Source organism: Lissotriton vulgaris, chromosome 5 (assembly GCF_964263255.1).
Source record: "Lissotriton vulgaris chromosome 5, aLisVul1.2, whole genome shotgun sequence".
Lineage (NCBI taxonomy): Eukaryota > Metazoa > Chordata > Amphibia > Caudata > Salamandridae > Lissotriton > Lissotriton vulgaris.
The window spans coordinates 1,351,654,996-1,351,673,031 of NC_141693.1; the positions used below are offsets into that span (position 1 = coordinate 1,351,654,996).

Below are 18,036 nucleotides of genomic sequence, written 5' to 3' on the forward strand. Positions count from 1 at the left end.
TGAACTGAGGTTGTGAATTGAGCTAAAGAATGATGATGGATTCATCCCAGATCTGTGACTGTGGAAGAGTGTCCAGGATTCTTGTTTCCGGTTCAGGGAAGATCTGGCTTGGCAGTTCGAGCTGGACTGTTCCCATGAGGCCCAGGGTCAAGACTGATTTGCATACAGCTGGGTCTGAACTTAGGTGAAGAAGCAAACTAAAGAATGATGATGGATTCAACCCAGATCTATGACTGGGGGTGAGTACCTGAAAGGTTTCAGTGCTCCGTCCATCAACTCCTTGTGTTTGATTTGTTCACTCTATGAGCGGTTGCATCCTAATTCTGAGGTTGGAACTGCTGAACTAAGGTCAGTTCCAGACCAATACAGTGTTGGGCAAACGCTTAGACATGAAAAGTCCATGAAAAGTCACAACACAAGAAAGAAAAATAATTTAGTTTATTGTGACTATTTAATTCTAAATATGGTCTGATGATAATTTATGTTTCGTATAAGTGTATGTTAATATGTTATTCCCCACTATCTCTATATAGCACGGTCATCGCTTGTCACTACCAATCACTAAAGCATTCCACTCTGTATGTGATTTTATGTCATTTTTGTCTCGGATAGCCATTATTGTCTATTGATTGATACATGCAAGATACTTATAATAAGAAAAATCTTTCAAATTTAAGAGGTGTGTGTTGTGTCCTTGCATATCGTACATTCAATGTCAGTTTATGAAATACGTAAAGAATATTTATATGTATAGCAAAGGAAAGAAATTGCTCTACACCCAACAGAACCACTATTTTTTGTTTAACTTTAGGACCCAGGTTCTGAGGGTCACTGGGATACTCCATTACATTTAATAGGAACCCACAAAGAGCGGCTGAGAGAGGTGAGGGGCTAGGCGGGAGGCCCTGGACAGAGCCAGGCACTGAGGCGGGAAGAGTAGCCAACTGTCTGTGAGTGGAGGGCTGAGGCCTAGCAGGCAGCGCAAAGCCCTGGGGGGCCGTAGCAGAGGTGAGGCTGAGCAGAGCAGCGGGGCAGCAGCCAGTAAGTCGACTGGCGCAGAGAGTCACACACAAAGTGGAACCACAGTACCCACAGCGCAGGCACCACAAGGAGTAGTGAAGGAGCACCAGCCGGTGAGCGGCCTGGCGGGATCCAAGGAGCTCAAGGCCGCGACAAAAGCTGAGGTAGTGGTGGGAGCACCTTAGATGCCGATCGGCCGCGCAGAGCTTCGGCCAGACATACCAGCTGGCACTCATGGGTCTGAGAATCAAAGAGCGGACTGGGCAGTGTCCCAAATGGGCACCCACACCGGCAGGCCTGCATTGGCGGTTAATCAGAGGCCTCCAGGGACAGTGTCCCACAGCCGTAGCTCCTCTGTGAAGCAGCTGAGCCGGGGCCTGGCATGAGTGAGCTGGGCCTTGCTGGGGCTGTGGTGCTAGCGGAGGGTGCTCGTAGAGAGCAGAGACAGCTTGCGGACTCCATAGAGCTCTGCGATACGGCTGGACCACAGGAGGCAGCTCTGAACCTCAGAGAACATGGCACCAATGAGGTTTCACCAACAGGGTCCGTCAAGGGTGTCGCACTTGGCAGCGGATAAGGGGCAGCAAGAGCGGCAGGCCAGACAGTGGCCTTGTCATATAGATATATATAGCTTGTATGCTGTGCTAAGTTAGCATGAGCTTTTTAGGAGGTTAAACGCCATTTTACCTTTCTGCTGCTTTTGCACACGACACATAGCTGTTGCTTTAGCTTTGAGCCTAGTAAAATGTTTTTGATTCATGCGAGAATAATATGTTGTTGCTCTGATATCAGACTTGCTTGGCGAGCTGTATCTGTACAGTGTGTGCAGAAACCTTCAAGGATATCTCAACCCAGTGGTTGTTGTGAGCACTGATATTCGCACGTTCCTAGACATAACATACATGCAGCTGCAGCCAAGTTCTGACTTTAGGCGCGTTTTATATCGCTTTGCACAAGAGCATACAAACACACTTGATGATGCTTCGCATGCAGAGAGCTGGTTGCTGATGATGTGATCCCTTACCACTAGGATCTTGAGGTATGGGGCCGCCCTGCTAAAACCCAAAGAGACCTTCTTAGATATAATATAATATACTAGCTAGGGAGAGTGAGAATTAGGTTTTGTTAAACCCTATTCATTTTAGCACAATACCATGCTTTCACCGTTTGTGTTCTATGGACTAGTGACTATGCTGATTACTTTATTTCTTATAATATGTTTGCTTGTATTAGCTAAGATACTGCATTTGAGAACACTGCATTAGTGAATAAACATTTCAAATATGGACGTGTCCTCTTTTACTCCTTGTTCTGGATTGAGATGATTGTTTAACGAAAGAGTATTCATGTGTTCCACATTACCTGAGGTATACTAAGTCCATGTTCTGGTTTGTCTAAGCATTGGGAGTTTGTGATAACCAATGAGACACTGTAGCTAGTCTGGTAGAGGATTTTTGGGTACTAAGGTGAGATTTGGCACACCCTAATTCACGGAGGTTCCAAGCCTCTATGCACAGATCTGTCTGAGCACGGAATCCCTGCAACAGCCTGGGGAGTTTCATTCTCAGGCTGCCGGTCAGAGTGAACCCAGCCTAGGCGGAGAATAGAGACCCAGGCACAAAGAGTGGCGAGTAGACACTGTAAGAACCAGATAAGAAAAGCAGCCAGCCCCAGAGGTTGGGCAGGTGTGGGCACAGCGTGTGAGGCCCGGCTCAGTGGGCATTTACACAGGGAGACGCTGAGCCCTCATAACAGCGGGGGCCGGAGGGGCATTATACGCACAACTGCACTACGCTCCAAAAGGGAGGAGTGGCAGCTACCACAGGGCCTACTGGCAGGCGGCCATAGTGGGCATAGAGTGGTACAACAGACGCCAGGGACTTAAGTAGCAACTGGTGGGGCAATGGCGGGCGAAGAAAGACAACACAACTCGGCGAGCTCACTCTACCCCACAGCACATTGTCCTCCGCAGGCGCTTGGGGTGCATGTTCTGAGACGTGGAGCTACTAGACACATACAGCGGCCATGCGTGGGCCGGAAGCCCAAAAGGGCAACACTCCACTCCAAGGACTAGAGCCTCTACTGCTAACATGGCTTCCATGAGGGGGAAAAAGGGCAGAACATTGAAAGACATGCTAACTAAACCCCCAGCGGCTGGCAATGGAGAAGACAGATCCGCCCCCATGAAACAACTTCAGCTCGACACAGAGAGATTGAATGCCCCGATCACCAACTCCTTTTTGGAAACGCTCTTCAACACCCTAAGAGAGGACTTCCTAACACTCAAAAGTGAGGTGGCAGAGGAGATGAAAGAGATCTGAAGGGACGTCAACTCGATGGGAGAAAGAGTGGCCGTGATAGAGTATCAGGAACAGAGCAGGGACAAAGAGGTAGCAATGCTCCAGCAAGAAGTGATCCGTCTCTGGGAGCAACAAATAGATATGCAGGCCCACACAGAGGATCTTGAAAATAGCTCTCGGCGGAACAAAATTCGGGTGAAGATAGTGCCTTCATACGCAGAGGGTGCAGATGTGACCCACTACTTGCAAGAGCTATTCCGAGCCATCCTGGGAGCCGCGCCGGACATGGAGATTCGTATTGACCGGGCACATATAGTGGGATCGAGACGACGGGCCCGATGCCTCCACCAGACATCCTGGCTTTCATGCCCGACTACCCCCTTAAAGAACGTACCCTGCGGGAGGCCAGGGCGAAACATCAGATCAAGTATATGGGTCACTCTATAGCTCTCTACCAGGACTTGGCAGCCAGCACGCTACAAAAGAGGTGAGAGATCAGAGTCATCTGCGGGACAAAGGAGTAGCTTACTCCTGGGGTCACCTGTTCCATTTAATCTTCAAATGGGACAGCAAACTCTACCTGGTTGGTTCCCTTCAAGAGGCCTATAAGATAGGGGCCTACCACATCCCAGCCCTGAGGAGTCCACTGGCCCGGAACGCCAAACTGCAAGAGATCGAAGGCAGAGAGTCAGAAAGAAACGCTTCTCTGGGTCCTCGCAGGGGCCCAACCCTATGACTATGGCACAAGAGCAGCAAGCTTCTTTAAACACAGTACTGAAGTACACTGCATCCCAGGACAGCTCATGAACGTTGGAGAGGCTACAGCAGTAAAGGAAGATTAGCAGGGCTGGGGAGGGGTCTGCTGGGAGTGGGGAGGCAGGGACAATATGGCATGGGTTGGCTGTTCCAGTGGGGTTAGGGAGGGGTGGGGGGAACTGGTGTGCTGTCTAGTGGGGGATGGCAGTCAAAACGAGGGCTAGATCAGCAAATGGGTGGAGGGAAAGTAGAGGTAGGCCCGGGTATGGGACGAGTATCCTTGAAGACATACCGAGTGATTTGAAACAGGATCTCAGCACGCACTCTACTTTACGGATTGTTACTCTGAATGCGAGCGACCTGAATAACCCAAATAAGTGGCAAGCCGTTTTATCCTATTTAAAGAATTCAGAGGCTGATGTATTCCTGTCACAAGAGACTCACCTCCTCCCCAAAGACTGCCATTATATGGTGCTTTGGCTTTCCTCCCTCAACAATTTTTCTCCTCCACACAAGATAAGAAAGCGGGATAGCCATCCTGGTTGCTAAGCACTTTGCCGGGAAGGTGGCGGATAAGGTAGTGAAAATAAAAGGGCACCTCTTAGCTTACAAGTGCTGGGTGGGAGGCTCACCATTGGTGCTAGGGTCCATCTATGCACCCAACTTAGGGCAAGGGAAGTTTCTGATAGAGGCCCTCTCAGAAACCCTGAGTGCGCAAGAGAAATGGCTACTTATAGGGGGGGGAGCTCAACTTAGTTATGGACAAGGTAAAAGAGTCAATGTTACACTCAAATGTGGGAGCTATACCTGGAGGGGAAATCCTGGCTCCAGACCCAGGGGCTGACAGACCTGTGGCGGGAGGCTCACCCACACACTTCACAATTTTCCTTTTACTCCCACACCCATGGTACATACGCTAGGATGGATCATAGGCTGGACACAACAGAAATTTGACAGCTAGTAAAGGACATATATATAGCACCAGCAGTACTTTCAGAACATAATGTGGTGGTGGTGACTCTCTGGGTGCCTCAATCGCGTAATAGATTTGGGGGATAGAGACTGGGGAGGGTATGATACATAGGCCGGAGGTGAAAAAAAGATTCTCAAATGCATCACGGACTATCTTGAACTAAATGAATCCCCTGGTATATCCCTGTCCACTTTATGGGGGCCCTCAAACAGTAGTGCATGGAGAGTTAATAGCAATATCAGCGGCTGAGAACAAAGAACGGAAAGTTAAAAGAGAACACCTAATGGCGCAGGTCCTTGAGCTGGAAAGGCTACACAGCAGGACAGGGGTACCTAGGGTTTCGTGCCAGCTAAAGGCTGCACAGGCCCAACTAGCAGGCCTTGACCTAGATAGGGCTGAATATGCCACACTCAGGTTCAAACATTCCTAATGCATTGGGGGAACAAAATGGGGCATATGCTGGCAAACAAGTTACGAGCCCGCACCCAGCAAATGAAAGTGCAATCAATCCAGTCGAACTCGGGGAAATTAGAGGAAGGCGATGAGGAGATCGCAAAGGCTTTTCAAGCATTTTACACCAAACTTTACCATAAAGACACTCTGCCCGATCCTGTATTATCATCACTTACCTACAGGATACACGCACAACGGCACTCTACCCTGGGCATGAAGAATCTTTGGAGGCTCTTATCAGGGTAGAGGAAGTGATAGGGGTGATATCGCGCCTCAAGCAAATGAAATCACTCGGACCTGATGGTTTCCTGGCCGGGTTCTATAAGTCTTTCTGCTATGTTTTAGCTCCCATTTTGAAGCTACTTTTTAATTCCTTTATGGGCTCCGGGACGATCCCCCTGGAGATTCTAGCAGCCTCTGTTGTGGTACTGCCGAAACGAGGGAAAGATAAAACATTATGCAGAACCTATCGCCCGGTGTCGCTTCTGAATGTGCACTTGAAGGTCTTTACCGGCGTGCTAGCGGCCCGTCTAGGCCCCCTCATGCCAGGTATCATTGAGCTAGACAAGTCCGGCTTCATCCCTAATCGACAAAGCAGCAACAATACCAAACGCATAGTACATCTGGTCGGCAAGGCCCATCGCACCAATATGAATGCTCACCTGCTGTCGGTAGATGCCGATAAGGCATTTGATCGGGTAGACTGGGACTTTTTAGATCAAACCCCAGTGCATTTTGATCTGGGGACAGGTTCAGGGCCTGGGTGTTGAGTTGCTACACTGAGCCGATGGTGAATATTAGAGTCAATGTGGTCTCATTTAGCCCCTTTGAGATCCAGAAAGGGACTCGGCAGGGATGCTCGCAGTTGCCCCTCCTCTTCACTTTGTATTTCGAGCCCCTGGCTCAGAGGATCTGAGATAAACCCAACATTTTGGGTATCCCGTTTGGCGGGGAGAGACACGCAATCAGCATCTATGCGGATGACATCATCGCATCCCTCGAATCACAGGAGAGCTCGGTCCCAGCCATTCTACGGGAGCAGGAAGCCTTTGGTCAGGTCTCGGGATTCTGAGTCAAAGTCAAGAAATACATGATTCTCTGGTTGCAGGGGACAATAAATACGCCGGGAAGGGACACTTATGCAGGGATACCAGTTATGACTTCTATCCCATACCTCGGAATTGAACTGGCCCTAGCCATTTCACAAACGGTTAAATTAAATTATTCCAAGTTAACCACTCAGCTCACTAATGAGCTGCAGCATTGGAAACACTATCCATTATCACTGCTGGGAAGGGAAGCTGCAATTAAGATGTCCATTCTTTCTAAAGTACTATATCTCTTCCAGACACTCCTGCTCCTGCCCCCGCCGGGTACTCTTCACAAAATACAACAAGGGATATTACAGTTTATCTTGGCTGGGGCACGTCCCTGGATGAAAAGGGAGCTGGGCTACCTTTAACTCGATGAGGAAGGCTTGGGGATCCCATGCATACTGGAATACTTTTGAGCAGCTGTGTGGAATGGAATAGGTCAGAATCCGAAAAGAGATGGCTATTCCAGGCAGAGCTTTAGCTAAACTTTCCCTCTGGAAGGTTCTATTCCTCAAGAGTGCAGATAGGCACTTAAATTTACAGGGATCACCAATCATCCACACACAACTCAGGGTTTGGGACGGGGTGGCCACAAGGAAAGGACTGACTTCTTATCCCTTGCCCAAGACTTCTCTCTTGGAGAACAAAGATTTTATACCGAGGCTGGATGAAAAAGTATTCCCAGGATGGCGGGGAACTGAATGTAAGTCCGCAGGACACTTCTTTGACTCAATGGGATTCTTTCATCTCATGACCTCTATAGCCTTCCTGAATCGGAGTGAGTCCACTATCTTTAACTATGGCACTGGCTTCTGCAAACGGAGGTGCGGCCAAAGGTGAGCAGGAAACTGACAAAATATGAACAGTGGCTATTAACAAAGACTACGGATAGGAAAATGATCACTGAACTGTATGATATGATATGCTCCCAAACACCTGAGGTGCCCACGGCTAACCAAAAATTATGGGCGAAAGACTTGGGAAGGGAACTCACCGGAAAAAAATGGAAAGATATCTACTACCGGGCCTATCATATGGCACGTAACACAGCTAGCAGGAAGACCGAAATTAAAATAGCCACATATTGGTCCCTTATCGTAGTCCGACCTGCTGGAGCGGCTATGGGGAAGAGGGCATGCTCGTACATCTGCTACGGGATTGTAGGGAACTAGAAGGGTACTGACAGGCGATCCTAGATGATGTAGAGAAACAGTTTGAGATTCAAATTCTGAGATTCCTGGCATATGTAACACTAGGACTGCCCAACACGCTGACATATCCTCTACGTTCTAGGAGGGGAAGGCAGATGGGACTGGTGCTAGGAGCGGCACTTCAAAACATCTTATCGCACTGGGGTACACAGCTAAGGCCAACATACTTAGGGTGGTTACACAGGATGTGGCACATTTTAGGAATGGAAAGGATACAGGTATCTTTTACTAACTCCACAGCCACCTTTACTAAAATTTGGCAGCCGATACGCTCTTTGCTAGCCACCGAAATGAATGAAATTACATGCCCAAGGTACCTCCGGCTCCTCCGCCTTACATCTCTGGATACACAGACCCCAACTTCATGAGTAGCTACCTCCCCCTTGCCGGATATTCTACTCTTTTTCAAATAGGCCGTAAGCACACTAGTTTGTGGGTGGGAAGGGAAGATGGGGACCATGTTCCTACTTTTTCGTCTGTTTCAGTTTTTTCTCCCTTTGGCATTTCTGTATAAGTACGATTTTTATGGTAATGGACATACAGAGACTTTATGGATAACCTCATTGCTGTTGACGGACATGGACAGCACAATGCCCATAAACCATCGTTAGGTTGCTGTATGTATGGCCCAAACAGGGCATTGATGACAAGGTGCTGTTTTATTACTGAGATGTATGTTCTTTTATAGCTACAGAATGTCAATAAAAACAAAGTTAAACCTAAAGGATACACTATCAAGCATAAAATGCTTTGGAGACAGGTGGCTAAACTTAAAGTAAGTTTGCCACGGGCTCTTGTCCTTCATACGCCGAGCCATCAAAGTGTAGGAATACATGTGGAAGGCAATTCACTGGCTGATGAAACAAACAAAGACAACAGTGCACACTGCTGTTGCAGCTGCAGTGCCTTGTTTTAACATTAGGATAGATGGAGACATTAAGAAATTCTGGAGGCACTCCCTAGTGGGTATGGAATTACGAGAGTGGATAGACCGTCTGGCAGAGGAGGGGGCATTGCAATCACTTACAAACATAACATTCAGTGCTCTCTGGACCCAGCTGACATAGCAGACAGCGAAGCAGGCCTCTTCACGATCAGGACAGCCGCTAACTATGTTATTAAAAGGCTACTGGTCTATAGATCCCTGGGACCCTATTTGCGGTTCTCACCTAGCTTAATTGACTACCTCATTCAACCTGCAATACGGTACGAAAAGTTATTAGTGTTGGGCGACATAAACTTGCACTTTGATGACACACTCAACTCTGGTGAACAGCATTGTCCATCATTTTTTGTGTTTTTTAATGTACACTCAAATCTGGGGCACAAGAGTTGCGCCAGGAACTAGCAATGCTACAACTACTTTTAAAGTCTGAACTCCCCACTCATAAGTTGGGTCATTTACTTGACCCTATTTTTGCCAACTAGGACGGGCTGGAAGTGGAGCTTCCGCTTCCGGTGTTGTGGTCGGATTACTTTCTGATTTCGTTTATGATAAAGCTTCCCTTGCCTAAGACACCGGACGGTTTAGATCGCCATAAAAAGTAGGAAGTGGGCTGGTTTTTGCTGTACACTTAACTCTGGGGCACAAGAGTTGCGCCAGGAACTAGCAACGCTACAGCTACTTTTAAAGTCTGAACTCCCCACTCATAAGTCGGGTCATTTACTTGACCCTATTTTTGCCAACTAGGACACGCTGGAAGTGGAGCTTTCGCTTCCGGTGTTGTGATCGGATCACTTTCTGATTTCGTTTGTGACAAAGCTTCATTTGCCTAAGACACCGGAGAATGTTAAGATTGCCATAAAAAGTAGGAAGTGGGCTGGTTTCTCTCAGGGGGCTTTTAATCAGGTCCTCTTAACGGACGGACCAACTTCTGGCCTGGACGTAAACCTGGCTTGCGAAGCCCTTGAGAGACGTATTATTGATGCCCTTGATTGCACCGCAGCTTGGTCACAAAAAATGTCCACTAAAAAACGCAAATCAGCTCCCTGGTTTGGTGAAGAGCTAAGAACTGCTAAATCAGATTGTAAACGCCTTGAAAGGCGTTGGAGGAAAGATTTCTCAGTCCATTTGGAAGAGGAATATAAAATCAGCCTTAATGACTACAACTCGCTTATTAGAAAGGCGAAAACATCCTACTTCAAGAATCTTAAATTGAAGCCGGTGCAGCGCCTGAGTGAATCTTGCGCTGTGGCAGACTTAATCAGTAGTGCGAGTTACGACTTGCATGGAGGTTAGTGACGGCTTCAATTATGGATACCTGGAACTCCCCCAGGACGGATCACGACTCATTCCTCTGATCGCCTGCATCTAAAGCTCCTTTACGACTGATAACTACCCAGTACCAGCGTTTTTCTTCATCTCAGCACTCCATCAATTGTCAACCCTGTCCTGAAGAGGATCCCAAACCACTGAGGATCGAAACGCCGTCGACACTGCAGTGCAATTCTCTGGCGCATTACTTTTGGGCTCATAACTGTGTTCTACTTGAAATATTGAAATAATGTGAATTTATTTTTGAGCCTACACTGTATATTACTTGTCACTTTGCGCCGATCACGCTGTTCACCACGTTCACTTGCGTCGTCACTTTCACCTTATTATCTCCTTGTCACCAAGTGCCATTTGGGTTGTCTCATGAATGCTTTCATGTACAGTGCTGCTTTTTAACTGTATCCCCATTTGAAACAAAAACGGTGATTAATAAGCCTTTCACGAATGAATTGAGACTCCTTGTTGTCCTTTGCCTGTAATGGTAATCACATGAGAGCAGCATCTGCATTTGGTGGGGGAGTCTGGGAGCCTGTGCTGTGCAGCCGGTAAGTTCCCTACTTTATATCGGCAGCTGCCACGAATGTGATTTGGAAACAAATGGGTTTATTTCTCTGCCAATTTCAAACTTTTCACTTTAATAACCGCTTTCAACACTTTCAAGTAGGCAGATATGAAGCGCTAGGGGAGATATTTGTATATGAGGTATGGGCCCTATCATTCACTTGCAGTTGTTGAAATGGAGAAATAGGTGTTATTTTAGTGGTGCAGACTGCAAGAACACTTTAGGCCATTCTCCAGGTTGCATAGAAGTTATACTTCACAGAACATGTCATTGGTTCAAAGCAAAATAGTCCTGTTATCTGAAAGGTTCCCCAGCTGCTGTAATTCGTCTGGCATTCAGATTACTTTCAAATAAGAGCTATTTGGAAAGTGACAATTTGGCTTTTAATTTCTATTTCAAATTTGAACTTTGATAGTTTAGCATACTGAAAACCTTATTTTTCAGAAGGAAATTGCCTTAACATCTGCAAAGGAGATGTTTGATCTTCAGTTTACAAGGTCTTTTTAGATCCATTCGCTACTATGCACTAACCTCCCACAAAATTTTTGGGAACTTGTGCACCGCATTTTTAACACCTTAAATACTGCAGTAGTAGTACACATTTTTAAATGATTGGGTCTGAATTTGATAGTATCTTCTAGACTGACCTCCGAGTGATTCCATCCTTAATACACTGCGTGCTTGGACGCATATTTGGAGGCAACCAAATTGTTAGGATAGAGATTTTGGACCAGATGTATGACAATTTCATTTTACGAGTGGCTAATTGCTATTTATTGCGACTCGCAATTATAGACTCGCATAACGAAATGCACTAATGTGTCCCAGACACATTTAATGATTCCTAATGAAGTATCAAATGACCTACCTCATCACTATTTATAAGGCAGGTTGCAATTTGCGACCCATTGGGAATGAGCAATAGCACAGGGATAGTGGGCTGCTGGAGACAGCACACCACTTTGTCTGTTTGCTTTTAACTGAGGCAACTTTTTTTCTAAAATGCAGCCCATTTTCCTTAAAGGAAAATGGGATGCATTTCAAAAAGAAAAATTAATCATTTTTGTTTAATTTTTTTTAAGAGTAGGCAGTGCGCAAAAGGTTTTTCCTGCCAGTCACAAAGAGAGAGGGTTCCCTGGAGACCTCTACTCATTTGCGACTGGCTTACCACCTACTTGAAGTAGGCAGTAAACCGTGATTGTTTTACGACCACATTCTGGTCACAAAACAAACATACACGCCGTTGAGACTCCCTATTAGGAAGGTATGCCTTTGGCACATCCTTTCCTAATAGCAATCACAAACTTTAATTTGTGAGTCTGCAAAAGGTTACTGACTGGCAAAATATGGTCGGTACATTGCACAAACCATTTTAGCACAAACAGTTTAAATCTCCATACATCTGGCCATTTTTTCTGCTTCACAAAGGATGCTCCATCACATGGCCAATTGGGGATAGCACTGCCACATGTGCTACAATATTGTGAATTTTTGAGTCAGTTTTTCAGCACACCCTTGCTTCAGTAACAATGATAACTGCTTCTTGTCCTTTCAGCCTATCTGGTTACCTTGCCAGCAGCCTGTGTTCTACTGTCTGCTATGCACTTTGAGTGTGCTCTGGATGTATGTCCTGGAATGCAACTCATCGAACATAGAACTTCTGGTGGGCCCATGGCATATTCACCTGCAAAGATGCCCTGTGCGATTGCTGCAAAATGCGTATTCCGAACCCTCTATGAATGCCTTAGCTCCTGGATTTTTGGATCCTGGCTCGTTCACTGCAGAGACACTACTGGTTGGCACATCTTCAGCAGCTGCTGAACGGGCTGAATTTGACCATGATTGTTCTTCAGAACTTGTGAGTGGGATACCAACAGAAACATCGCCTGTGGCAGCTGGGAACAATGATGCTGCTTTGTCTGCTTCTTGGAACATTTAAACAATCAGGCAGTTTCGAGCATAGAAGATTTTTTTTATTTGCCAATTTGTTTTACTACAAAATATTTTCACATATAGCTTTTATACGCTTTTGGCTTTCATTTGGATTTTACTACTAAAGAGCTCTGTCCTTCGAAGACTTTTTTTTAGCTTTAGTCACTTATGTTTAAGCACATGTTTTTATGAAACCTTTTAGGCACCTTCCAAACAAGGAGTATGTGGCGTGTGGTTACCTATACACGGGGCACAGAACACACCATTTTCTATGCTCACCTTTAAAGTTGATACCTTTTTTTAAATGATGACTTCAAGCACATTTTTTTGCACACTCTTATGGGATAGTATTCTCAGATATAGATTTGCCTACACTTACACTTCTTTATAGGCATATTATTAGGCCCTTGAACATTCTGTGCAAAATGTTGCTTGTGCTTGTCTGGCCACAGCTCTGCAAGGGTAGAATAAACAATAACAGCCAGCTAAGAACTTCGGCATTGAGACTATGGATGAAGTTTATTATAAAACTCTCCCAGCCCTTAGTTTTGGGAAAGGAATAATTCTCTGACACTGTCACAGTCAACCAATGCTGGAATTCTAGCCCCGCTGAATCCTGTTACCATCCTGACCAGGACGGCAGCCTGCTCTAAAGTAAGACGGGTTCCTAGATGACACATACCCTTAGCTAAATGGGAAGTGAGACCACTCTACGGCAATTGGGTAGATCAGCACACACTATGCATATTAGGATAGGTAGCACTAGGTAGGAGTATAGATGCCATTATATGTATTTGTATAGTCAGTATAACAGCACAATGATGGAACTGTTTATTTTCTTTACCATTCTCGTAATGCTGATTACTCTGTTTTGTTTCCTTCTATTAATCATTGTAGTGCACGTATTTTACACAAGAATATTAATGCCTCAATAAATATTTGAAATGCCAATTTGAATAGTTCTTGTTTCTCTCTTTTGGCATTCCTTAGTTACAAATGGTTGGATCTGTCTCCACAATTTCCTTGGTGAGTCAGGGTTGTCATGCTCTTAGGTTGCAGACACCACCAGGCACATTGTACGGTTTTGAGGTTCAGATGGCACACAGTGAACTAGCTAGGACTAAGGCCAACATATTGTGATGGTGTATATGGACTTAGTCCTGCACAGTTTTGTCATTTATGTTGTCCAAACGCACAGTCTTACTGACATAGTAGGAACTGTACAACAGGAGTGGCATGCCATACAAAGATGTGGCATGTCATACAGGTCTTAGAGTAGAGGGGCATACAGTGGAGTGGTTTATATTTTAGTGGAATATCATAGAGTGGAGTTGTGTGTCATACAGTGGAGCATCTTATATTGGAGTGGTGGTCATAGAGTAAAGTGGCATGTCATACAGTGTTCTTAGAGTGGAGGGGCATACAGTCGAGTGAAATGTCATGGAGTGATGTGTTGTAGAGTTGAGTATTGTAGAGTGGAGTGGTGTGTCGTAGAGTGGAGTGGCATGTCATAGGGTGACAAATCATATAGTGTTATAGAGTGGAGTTTATTGACAAAGAGTGGAGGGGCATATAGTGGAATAGAGACTTGTGGAGTTATATGGAGTAGAGTGGTGTGTCATGTTGTAGAGTGGAGTGGTGTCATAGAATGGTGTATTGTACAGTGTGTTAGCGTAGAGTGGCATACAATAGTGTGGCATAGAGTGAAGTATTGTGGATTAATCTGTAACACAGGTGAGTGCAGTAAAGTAATGTGGAATGGCATAGAGGGTTGTAGATTAAAGTACAGTGTCATACAGTGGCACAGAGTGGAGTGCAGTGTTGTAGAATGGAGGGCATAGAGGGAAGTGGCAAACAGTGTAGTGTTGTAGAGTGTTGTGTCATAGAGTGTTGTAGCATACACTGTTGTGATGTTGACTGTGGTGGCATACAATGTCATAGTATACAGTGGAGAGATGTAGAGTGGAGTGGTATATCGTAGAGTGCCATCTAATAGAGTAGTAGAGTAGAATGGAGTAGAGTAGTGTGTCATGCAGTAGAGTGGAGCAAAGTGGTGTGGAGTGCCTTAGAGGGACTTGCATAAAACACCATGAATTTGAGTACAGTTTAAATTTTTTGTGACAGGATTTATAGATCGCACGGATGCTCAAGAGTGTCCCGGAGCTATATGGTTTGTGATAAGAAGAAGATACAGAAGCTTATTACAGAGAGAAAATCCAGGTCTTAAACTTTTTCCTAAAACCGGCCTCAATCTTTGTTTGATGCAGGTCAAATGGGAACTTTTTCCATATTATTGAGCATGGGAGAGAAAAAGAGCGACCTCCAGCAATGGACAGACAAACTTTAGGAACCTTGGACAGATGATTGCCAGATAAATGTAAAGCTCTTGCATCGCTATAACTAACTGAAAGATTGTGAGACCCAGAATGATGGAAACCCCTAAGCATTAAGAGTGCTAATTAAAAAAATAAAAAAATTCTGTGAGAAACCTGTTTAAAAATACGCAGATTACATGAGATATGTTGCTGTCTCAGCAAACACAGAACTAGTTTTGCTGCTGCATTCTGAATGACCTGGAGTCTATTCAGGAGGTATTTTGGCAACTGTGCATATAAACCACTGGCATTGTCCAATCTGCACATCACCAGGGCCAATATCATAATATTCTTTGTTGAGAATGATAGAAAATGCTAAATGTTTTTTGTCTTATTCAGGATACCAAAACAGACACCAGCGCCTGAGAGAATTTGACTATGAAATGACACCAGCTTGGGTGTCTGGTGATGGTACCCCTGTAGCCCAATGGCCATCTACGTTTAATGCACAGTTATGTCTAAAGCAAAGCGCTTCTGTCTTCTCTGTGTTACATTTCAAATGGTTGCATGTCAACCCCTGGAAAACTGCTTATAGACAGGGCTAAATGACACCAGAATCGATTGAAACCCCTTTGCTAAAGGTAAAGGGGATGTCAGCGTCATCAGCATAAGACATAATCTTATTCCCAATGATTTCACGACCTTAGCTAAGGGGGACAAGAGGATGTTAAACATAGTGGGAATAAGTACAGAACCCTGAAAGACTCTGACACATTTTGACTGATAGAAGAATAGGGGGGTAGCCAAACTTCCTGACTCCTCTCCTCAAGAAAGGACTTAAGCCAGTTCCAGGCATTATCTCTAACGCCAATCTCACCAAAGCATCCGAGCCAAATGCTGCCGACAGGTCCAACAATACCAAGACTGATCTACCACCTGCATCAATGGTGCATATTATACAATCCGAGACCTCCACCAAGGCAGTCCCCATAATATGCTTAGGTCTAAACCCCTACTGGCTAGAATGAAGAAGCTATTGGCAGCTAGATATCTAGAGAGCTGTAGAGTGACATATTTTTCAACTATTTTAGCAGGTGCTGGAAGAAGTGAAATAGACCTATAATTACCTGTACTCAGTGGCCTGGACTGACCACTTCACTGACTTGTACTCTAATTTTCAGCCCATTGTAGCCCCGAGTGGAAACAAACAAGCTGTTAATACCAAGGGAGATAGTGGAGTGATAGTCTTCTCACTGCAAGAAACTGAGTATGCTATAGATTCCATCGAACCGGGAAAAGCACCGGGGTTAGATAGACTCCCTAGTGACTTATTTAAACATGACAAAAAGGTATGGGTCCCATACATTGATGCTTTAGCAATGCAATGTCAGCAGGTGTACCAACACCAGGAACGTGGAAAGGGGCTGAAATTGTCCCTATCCACAAAAAGGGCAGTAAACATAAACCTGAAAATTACAGACCAATTAGCCTGATAGATGTACTCCAAACAATTTACCCCAGGCAGCTACTGAACCGGCTTAGTGATTGGATAGAGACCAATAGTATACTGTCCCCATATCGGGTAGGATTCAGATCTTGCACCAGTACATTAGACCAAGTCTTCAGACTCTTGTGCATTATATGGAAATATGTTAGGATCAGAAAGGGTCATATTTATGTGGCATTTGTTGATTTGAGGGCAGCTTTTGACCTCGTACCCAGAAGCCTACTTTAGGAGTCACTTGAAAAACAAGGAGCTCCCCCTAATCTGGTCATGCAGTTAAAAGGTTACACAATGGAAACTATGCTAGTGTCCGCTGCGGTATGAATGGAGAACTCACAAAGCCAATCCTGGTAGAAAGAGGAGTGAGACAGGGGTACGTACTTGTTCCCACCCTATTGTCACTCTAAATCAATGATGTGGTAAATCACTTACAAGAACAAGCAAATTACCCCCCAAAGCTGAATGGGAACTTGATACCAGCGTTACTTTTCGCAGACAATACCATATTGATATCACAGACCTTAAAGGGGCTGCAAAATATGTTGAATGGTTTCAGTAGATATTGTATCAAACGGGTCTAGAAATTAATGCAAATAAAACCAAGTACATGGCCATAAACCCACAAAAGGGACTCAAAAATAGAATATGCTACTAATTTTACTTACTTGGGTCTATTATTAGACACCAAATTAGCTTGGAAACAGCAAGTCACCCACTCAGCTTCACGGTTAGCCAAAGGGTCAGGTGCAGTTCTTAAGAAGTATAGCTCAACTACAAGTAAATCTGTGATGCCAGTACTTGAGATATACAAATGTAAAGTCCAGGCAGCAGCATTGTATGGCTCAGAGATATGGGGTACAAGCGACACAAAACAACTGACAACCGGGGAGAATACATTTTCGAGGAGACAATTGGGGCTACCTCAATCAACACCACCTGTCCCAATATTTCACGACCTGAATATGAAGAGAATAGGGCATCTTGCAATGCTGCGACCATTGCTCTATTGGATACGGCTATGGATAATGCCAGAATTACAAGTATAAAGAGAAGGTGTCCGTAAATTATTGGCGATTGATACATGCCTTACCTTCCCATGGCTAAGATTTGTATGGAAATGGCTCATTGAGCTAGGTCTTGAATCATATTGGTCCAACGCGCACAGCTTAATGCATGCTGTAAAGAAAATTTGAACGGACTATATTGGCAGCATACACTCAATGCACTTCAATGTGATCCGAGATTAGGAAGGCCAACAACCAAATTCCTTTCTATCAAACCAAGCCCGAATTATGAGGATTTTCTAGACCACATACTGCCGTTCTTAACAAGAATTTTATACTTAAAGCTAAGATACAATATATTACAGATTAAGACACACACTGCAAACTGGGGGGGGGCAAGAAAGACCGCACTTGCACTTTATGCACTGCACGCACTTTAGGGTCTATAGATAATACAGAAAATATAGCACACATCCTGTTCTTCTGACCAGTGTATGGCAGGGCAAGGAAGAAATGGATTCGACCATTATGCAACTCAATGAGATTCAGAAAGCATCAAGAGGCAGTTAGGGTATTGACAACTAGCACCCTACCACATGTTATATTTGCACTATCTAGATATCTGTTTATAGTGGAA

At 45.0% G+C, this 18,036-nt stretch overlaps 1 protein-coding gene across 1 annotated transcript in view; it reads left to right on the forward strand.

The window, feature by feature from the left end:
* The window catches only part of LOC147712585 (AMP deaminase 1-like), a 2,876,771-nt gene that overhangs the window by 1,526,427 nt on the left and 1,332,308 nt on the right, over nucleotides 1-18,036 (forward strand). The gene's annotated exons all lie outside the window — the stretch shown is intronic.